Below are 9079 nucleotides of genomic sequence, written 5' to 3' on the forward strand. Positions count from 1 at the left end.
TGTTGCTTCAGTAGGTCGTCTTTTCTTGTAACCTACATTGTGCCACGCCGCCGTTCATGCCTTATAACTGCTAGTCATTTGTACAGTCAAGTATCGCAAAGTAGAGGACTTTTTTTTTCTTTAGTTCCTTTTGCACATAAATGAAAGATTTGTAGAAGCTACAGAAATCTGTAGGCATTATTTCAAAATGAAGTTCTTAATTAATATTTAACCATTAATATTTGCACGGCTGCAGAAGCTGTAAAGAGCCACAAGAGTACTTTTATTTAAGACTTGTCTGCATTCTTATTTTACTTTTGGCTTTTTCATTTTTAGTTGCTGTGTTTTTCCATTTCCCAACATCAGGACACAAGAGGAACTATTAAGTGTAGCCACTTGCAGTAAATCATATTCAAGTAAGCAAAGCAAGTAAAGCAGATCGGCGTGCAGTTAGCCTGTTGGGGTACGATGAAGGAAAGAGTGCATTTGTGTTATGGCATGTGGACAGGTGGACTTTTTAATTTTTTTGTAAAGAAAAAAAAAGAAAAAAGAATACATTTTGAGGTTAGTGTTGGCAGATATGTTGGTACCCATGCTGCTGTTGCATCCCACGTCGAAAAGAAAGAACCGATGGGGAAATACTCTGTTCACTTTTTGTTTGGTGTTGTTTTTTTGTTTTTGTTTGTGTTTTGACTGGACCAGCTTGAATTAATTTTCTGATTCTGAAGGATGTGCTGATGGTACCTTGAGTGTGATGTTCCTTATAATGGGGCAAAGTTCCTCTGTCTGTGATGTTCCTATATAATGTGTGTATATAAAGTGTGTGTGTGTGTGTGTGTATATATATATATATATATATATATATATATATATATATATATATATATATATATATATATATATATATATATATATATATATATATATATATATATATATATATATATATATATATATACATACATAAAATTACATTAATTTAATAATGGGATATGTTTATGTGAATGATTTATTGTAGCACAGATCATACATGTGAAAACAGCCCGATACTGTTTCAGTCTGTGCCATAATACTACACTCATTGTAAATTTGTGAGCAGACAGTTGTCTGACAAATCTAATTACATGTAACTTAAGGAGTATTTAACAGTGGACTCAACTAATGTGTAGCTTAATCCAAGTGTTCCTGTTGTTCTTGTAAAGGTGAACCAGCACTACATTCCTTTATTGTCCAAGGAATTGTTTTTCAGGATAATTTGTTGGATGAGTTTTGCTCTTATGGAGCCATCAAAGCAGTGTAGATTTATTTTTGTTTTGTTTTTTAAATTAAACTATCTTCAAATGCATGTAGACTTTTTCTACATCTTGAATGCTGTTGAACCTAAAGCAAGCTTAAGTACTTGCTTAGTTATCAAAACTGTTTTCCTTTTATCATCAAACTGTTTTCCCTGTCTTTGTGCTGATTGTTCACATGTGGTTATTTTTAAAATGTGTTCAACACTAAAATGTAATGTACAAAGGAGAAAATAGGCTTTTTAAAAGTGTAGTGTGGTTTATATTTTTGTTTTTGAATAAATTTAAAAAAAAAAACAAAAACCCAGTATCTTCATTTTTTTTTCTGTATTTATAGTACATAAGATTGTTTTAATTTAATCAATTTTTATTTCTCAATTACAACATGTTCACATATTTTTCTATAAATTAATTTCCAGATGCAGCATCTAAAACATTAAAATGACCTTAATGGGGATGTCGCTTTGAAAACTGAAACTAAATCTTGAAAGGGGGAAAAAATACTTGAAAGATGGGGAGTGTTTTCAGACTCCCATGTTCTTTGTGCTTGGACTTAAAATCTATCAATAGATCTTTAATTTTTTTTTTATTAAATCTCCTGTTCAAATCTAGTATCTAGTAGTAAAGCAGTAAACTGAGGTGAACAAATACTGCAAATATTTTAATCACATGGATATTGAACATAACTTGACCCATTAGACCTTCATTTATGTCTGTTATGCATATTAAACTACAATATACGATTAACTGTTGCTTTTAAGGTGTGTAAGATTTTTACAAGCAGGGTGATATGCTCACGCTGTAGTCGAATTTTCCAAAAACACAAGAAGGAGAGAGAGAGACTGTAAACACAAATCACATTATATTGCCAAATCTGTACTTTTCAATTCTGCATCAAACTTTGGTTAGTTTAATTGCTTTTATAGTCCTTCAAAACTGCCTAAACATTCACATTTATCAGTCGCTATATTAATCTTGTTGGTGCATGTATTATGGAGAAATATTCCATTCGGGAGAGATTTCGCAATCACATTTAGACAAATCCCCCTGGCCTCAGCAGCTTAAGGAAAGGCAGTTCACGTTCAGACCGGTAGGGGCGGTAAAGCAGCACTTGCTATGTACCAGCTGCCGTAAAAAAAAAAAAAAAAAAAAACTCATTGAGGAGGAAAGAAGAAGAGCAGTAAAGAATCGATGGCAGCCGCCCCATTGCGTTTTGTGGTTTCTACCGTTTTGATGAGGTTTGTTAGGAATGAACAAATAAGCGTACTTGGGCTTAATATGTCAGGAGTGCAGGCCTTTGTGCCACCAAGAGTTTAATGTCGCGCAAATAAAAAAAACTTCCCAAACTTGTCACGAGACCGTCGTTAAACAGTTTTTAAAAAAGTTTGTTTACATTTATTTCATTAATTCGCATACTTCCACTCCTTTAAATTTCATAGCGAATTTTTAAGACACTTCTTTTTCTTTTACAACTACAGAATAGCATTTTGCGTACAATAAAATGTCTACATAAAACGGTTTAGTCAGCGTTACCTCTGACTAAACCAGCTACAACACCAAAATACAGCTTACGTGTTAGCGCATCACTAATAGTGATGCTAAAATATGATCATGCACTAAAGAGCTGCTTCCGCTGCTGCTTGACTATTTTTAACTACTTTTAAAGTCTTATGGCAAAATTTGACAATGAGCGGTAGGATGTCTATGGAAGAAATATAGTATCATCAGAATCCAACTATTTTTAGACATTGAATTTATAACACTGAATTTTTATCCTCCAAATTTCCCTGCAAAAACCGTTTCCTTGTAAAACTCCACAGCAGAAACGTATCTTAAGGTCAGTACACCTTTGGCAACAGTGCAGTTTTTCTTTTGTACTTTTTATGTCCATCTTCATTCTTGGTGACAGATTTCGTCTTGTTCAGTTGCTCTTTGCTGAAGAGGTTGTGTTGCTCTGTTTTCCTCCCCAGAGGCATTTTGCTGGATTCAAGCAGAGCGGCACACTTGCCAGGTCAAAGTTTTCACTTTTCTTCTCCGTGAATTTAACTGTCCGCTTTGGACCGTTAGGGTGCCTGAATATGCGTCATCTGCTTGTTTTCTGTAGACCAACAGAAGCGTGTGAGGCGTATCGATTCATGGCGCCATCTATAAACGGCATTTCCCCAACACCTTTTGCATTCATGCAGCCCAGGATCATCACACTGCCACCTCTGTGCTTTGTTGTCTGGATTATGCATTCACTGTGGTAGTGCTGGCCAGGTTAAATCCAATCATGCTCGACCCTGTATGAGTGGAACCAATTAATCTTGGTGTCATCTGCCTAAGGAATGCACTCCCAGTATAGAACAGGCTTCTTTTCACTTTCACATTCTTTAGTAAAAGTTTTATCTGGAAGTTTGTTTTTTTAACGGACAAAAGGTCAGTGTTATGCATTGTCCTTCCCACTGTCTGAGCTACGTCAAGTCTTGCCCGTCTGTTTTTCAGAGCTAGACGGTGCAAGTAACACATTTCCATGGCATCATTACAGGATCTGTGATTAATGCTACGCTTCATTTTCTGCTTCCTCATTACTGCTGAAAATGTGGTAGAGCTGAATTTTAGTTGGTCGCAGATCTCCCTGTATCCTTCTGTAGCACTGGGGTTTATTTAAATTCTCATATTTGTTTTCTTTCAGTTGTATTTCAGGGATTAGGACATTTCTTCCATTTATTTGTTTTTTATAGTTCATAATTAACTACTGTTATTGGCAGCTTAAACAGAATGCATTTATTGAGACAGTTTTGAATTGTTTAGCATTGAAGGCATGTATTTTATTTCTATTTATAATATATGCACATTTTTAATTTAATACCAGCAACACATTTAAATGTAAAAAACTGGCATGTCCACCAGTGCTGCATCACCCTTTCTGCTCTTTTAACTGCTTAAAGTTTGATTCTTTTTGGCCAATTCAATGGGTCACGGGCCATCAGCCTCCATCCTTGAAAAACACATAACGTAGATGGCGGCATATGTTGCTGTAAAAGCTCTGTACATCGTTAGCAATAATGGTGCCTTCACAGATGTGCAAGTTAAATGTGCCATGTTCACTAAAGCCTCTCCACACCCAAGGCTGTTGACAAGCCAGATGGTCCCTCTCCTTTAGTCTCATCGATGTTTTGTCCATGATTTTTAAAAACAAAAAAGTTTGACTGGATAAACCACATGAAAGACTTCCTCTTTGTGTCTGTCGATCTTAAATGAGCTCTATATTATGTTTATATTATGTTTTCTGTCATCAGATGATGATGAAACTTTTAACTTGCATTTGTTGTAGGGACAAAGTGCAATCAATGAGAAGGTAAATACAGTTTTTCAAAAGTGTTCTTGTACCCATTCAGCGATTTCCACTACAGAATTATATCTGTTTTCTGATGCAGGGCCTTCTGAGTACCCAGAGATCACAGCTGTTTAATACTGGTTTTAGGCCTTGTCCTTATGCATAGAGTTCTCTCTACAGTCTGTGAGTTCTTTAATTTTTTAATGGTTTAACATGGCGTGTATCAGGGGAATATAAACATTTCTTTATCTTGTCTTTTTCATGTGTGGCCCTTAATCACATGCCAAATAACGAAGCAAGGAAACAAAAGGAAAAAAAAAGGCCACACTTTTAAAATGCTAATGTGTCTCTTTAGATGATTGCCATTTATGTTTATAACTGTCACTCATATCATGCTGCTATGTCATAGTATGCATTAATTGGTCATTTTATTAGGTACAGCACACTAGTACTGCATTGCTTTAAGAGCTGTCTTAATTCTTTGCATAGATTCAACGAGGTGCTGGAAAATTTGCTCTGAGATTTTCATCCATATTGGCACGATAGCATCACTCAGTCGCTGCAGATGTGCTGTCTGTAAATCCATGATGTGGATTGAGCTCTGGTGACTGTGGACATGATTTGAGTACAGTGAAGTCATTCCCATGTTCAAAAGAAAATAGTTTGAGATTATTTAAGCATTGTGAAATGCTGCAAGTAGCTATCAGAAGATGGGTAACGCTGTGGTCATGGGATGGACATGGTCAGCATCTGTTTCAGATTTCAGGATGTTGTGTGTTCAGAGATGCTTCTCTGCATACCTTGGTTATAACGAGTGGTTATTTGAGTTACTGTGTCCTAATTATAAGCTTGAAGCAGTCTGGCCATTCTCCTGACCTCTGGCATCAACAAGGTATTTTCACACAGAGAACTGCTGCTCCCTGAATATTTTCTTTTTTCTTTTTTTTTCTTTTTTGGACCATTCTCTATAAACCCTAGGAGTGGTTGTGTGGGAAAATCCCAGCAGATCAGCAGTTTCTGAAACACTCAGACCCGTCTGGCACCAACAACCATCTCAAGTAAAGAATCACTCAAATCACTTTTCTGATAGTCCGTTTGATTTCAACAGGTCGTCTTGATCATGATGTTTACATGCCTAAATGCACTGAGTTGTTAGATAGATATTTGCCTTAACAAGCAATTGAACCTAACAAAGTGGACAGTGCATGTACGAATGAATAAAATGTGAGTAAGTGCACTATTTACTTGCCTGTGGGACGCTATCTGAGAACCGTAGATGTGGGAATTCTTTGCAAGTTTAAATTGAGTAATAAATTTGATTTTTAAAAATTTCTGAGTACTCTTTCATGGGACGGTAAACCCCTCCACATGTTTACTTCTGAAAATCGTCAGCCTCTCTGGCATGTTATTTTTCGATGAAAATTACCATTTTGTATTATTTGACTCTTTTGGACAGGTGCGGGAGCTGCTGGCCATTTGCCCTAGCAGGTAAGCTAACACCCAGTCGTGTTACTGTTTAACCTGATTAGCTGTGATATGTTCCAGCCGGTGGTTATTTTTAAACATTACACAACCTTGTTCTATCTAAACAAATATGTTGCCGGCATCAAATACATTTTTTTATTCCCTGTTTTTTGCTCTCACCTTCAAATGTTATCTTTTATGCTATTTACAATTAGAGTATTTAAATGCTCTGAAAATAACTGCATTCTGCTTCATTTACATTTTACACAACGTCCTAACTTTATATGTTTGCCTTTGATTTCTTTCTGGAGACTAATTGCTGAAGTATTTTCAAGTTTTAAAAGCTTTTTAAAGCTCAGCTGCAAAACATTTTCTCCTTCAAAAGGAGGAGAAGAGATTCATTAAATGATAGATTGCGTTTTGAGTGAACCTTAATACAATATTTGTGACCATTGAAAGAGTTATTAGCTGTGCCAGTGTAGAGCTGACAGGAATAAGAGGTTGGTTGTTCAAGAGGAAAATCACTCTGCAGTCATTTTGTTAAGCAATTCGTCATTTAAATCATTTATTTGACAAGAAAAGATGCCAAACGTTACCTGGTTTCGTGTTTTTGGTTGTCAGGATTTTCCATGTTTTGTTCCTTTTACCATTTTACCATCTTTGGATATTTTATCAAGAAAACCCATTTATTGATTAACAGGGAGGTAATCGGCAGATAAACTGGAAGTAGGAACACTGGTTAGTTGCAGTACTACTGCAGTTATTTATCTTTTTCATATTGGCCTTGAAAAGATCATTTGCTTCTGTGAAATAAACTGAGCACCCACCTTCAGTATGCTATTTTCCCACCCACACTACACACTGTCTCAACATTTTGGATTACCACAGCCTTGTGGGAAGTTCGCAGTGCAACAAAGTATTTTTTTTTTTCACATTTTGGTATTAATTTGGTAGTATCTTTAAATGCAACTCACAAACTTTGTAGTTTATGTCCATTAATGTGTGTGTGTGATAATACTGGGAAACGAAACAAAAGAAAATAATTTATTGTGTGTTTTTGTCACAGTTGGCAGTTGATGAAATATTCCGTTTTAAAACACATAGAAGCGTTTCCATAAGCATGAACATGCTGCTGCCAGGCTTCGGGTCGGGCAAGGTGTGCTTTGCATTATTTTGCAGTCTTTCTATCAGATATTGCATTTAACATGGTAACCCTGCAGCCCCTTTAAAGTTGCAGTATGTCTTATGCCGGACTGTCATGCTTGTACCCTTTCTAACACAGACTTCAAAGTTTTGAGGATGGATTTACAGCAATGCTCTTTGATATCCCCATTTCAAGGAATTCTCTCTGCCCGGGTGAGGCTGCCTTTTAATAACCTTGTTGTGTAAATGTTTTAGTACAGTCGCGTCAGATATGCGACCCAGAGGCTAGAAACTGGTTAAGTTTGGCCCACTGCATAGCTTTGTAAATTGTAAAAACTTTGTGCAGTGAAGTCATTACCTACTTCAATTTTTCAATAAAAAACACTTTTATTCATTTTGTATTGCCAGTTTTACTACATAGAAGTAAACCTATATGGAAAGTATTAGTAAAGACATAAAATAATGTTGTTGTTTAGGTATAAAAGCTCCAAATGTCAATAGTTCTTTTTAAAACTTTTTTAAAAAATTTATTTATTTAGTTTGACATTTTTAGTATTTACTTGTTTAAACAAATAGGAAAAAACATTGGAATGCTGTTTTTTTAATGCAATTATTTTACTGGTTGGGCTCACTCGCAATCACACTGGGCTCTATGTGGCCTCAGAGTTTGACGATTTGTGTTTCGTAGTTTTTGAAACCAGTAGCTGACCCTGCAGTATTTAAAGTAAAATCGCTTACCACACCAGTAAAATGTTACACAAGAGACCTTCATTCAGCTTGGTTACGTATATATCCTTGATTTACCTAGGTAAATGTTATTAGAGAGACCTGGCAAAGAGGGCAGGAGGAACATATAACAATATAACAAAGAAAAAAATGGCAAACACTAACATCTTTAAACATACACAATAACAGATCATTGTAAGAGCAACATCAATATCAGTTACACTGACCCACGAAAACAGTTTACTTGGTCCTTTAAAATGGATTTTAACTCCCTCAGTTCTGATTGTTTCAGCTCCTTTTGTAGATTATTCCAGGATAAAGAGACAGTGTATTTAAAAGCCTTTTTTTTCCTAATTATATTCTGGCTCAAATTTATTGCAAGGGCATAGCCTGTAATGGTTGTGGTTTTTACACATATACACACACAAATAGGGGCACTGGTTGTATAACTAGCCCAAGCAGAGACTTATTTACAAAAACCAGCAGTGATGTCCATGATTTTCAAGCTAATAATAAAGCATAAAGAACAATGGTACTGGTCATAAAGAGCACATCACCATAATCACAAAAATAAAAAGTTGCAGAAATCAAGTGTTTCCACACCAGGAGCAAGAAATAAAATTTATTCCTAAAAAGAAACTTGATTATATTTCAGCTTGGTCACAAGCTTTTCAGTTTGGGTTTTAAAAGACAATTTTTGATCTGTAATGATGCCTAAATACTTGCCTAAATTGTGACCATTTCAATTTTCCCCCTTGAGTGGTTTTGATTTTAGGCAAATTTGTTAACTCTTTGCTATTTGAAAACATCACCACCTTGGATTTGCCTTCATTTAACAAGCATCTGAAATTTGAGGACTCAAGGAGTCATATAAGCCAAGGAGTCATATAAGATCTCAAAGATAACTGTGTCATCTGCATAAAAAGAAAATGCAACATTTTATAAATTTTCGCTAATGTTAATTGCATCGAGAAAGAGAGGAGTGGTGCTAATATGGAGCCCTGGGGAACTCCACTGGATACTGGGAGAAAAGAAGAAGAAATGCAGTAAAGGGGCCGTACTATGTTCTAGCTGACAAGTAATGTAAAAGCCAACTTAAGCATTTGCAGACACGCCAGTGTTGGGTTGTCAATTTAGGTGTCATGATCAATTGTGT

At 35.7% G+C, this 9079-nt stretch overlaps 1 long non-coding RNA gene across 2 annotated transcripts; it reads left to right on the top strand.

Annotated features, from left to right (window-relative positions):
* The first annotated feature begins 2432 nt into the window (after positions 1-2432).
* Positions 2433-5465, top strand: LOC120443401. 2 transcript variants are annotated; one of them, XR_005615417.1, is made up of 4 exons: positions 2433-2509; positions 3092-3108; positions 3242-3282; positions 3376-5465. It is a non-coding gene; the product is annotated as an uncharacterized LOC120443401 (long non-coding RNA). The 2 variants fall into 2 exon arrangements; XR_005615416.1 differs by having other exon boundaries at positions 3242-5465.
* The last annotated feature ends 3614 nt before the right edge of the window (positions 5466-9079 follow it).

This window comes from Oreochromis aureus, linkage group 13, assembly GCF_013358895.1.
Source record: "Oreochromis aureus strain Israel breed Guangdong linkage group 13, ZZ_aureus, whole genome shotgun sequence".
In the NCBI taxonomy this organism is placed as follows: Eukaryota; Metazoa; Chordata; class Actinopteri; order Cichliformes; family Cichlidae; genus Oreochromis; species Oreochromis aureus.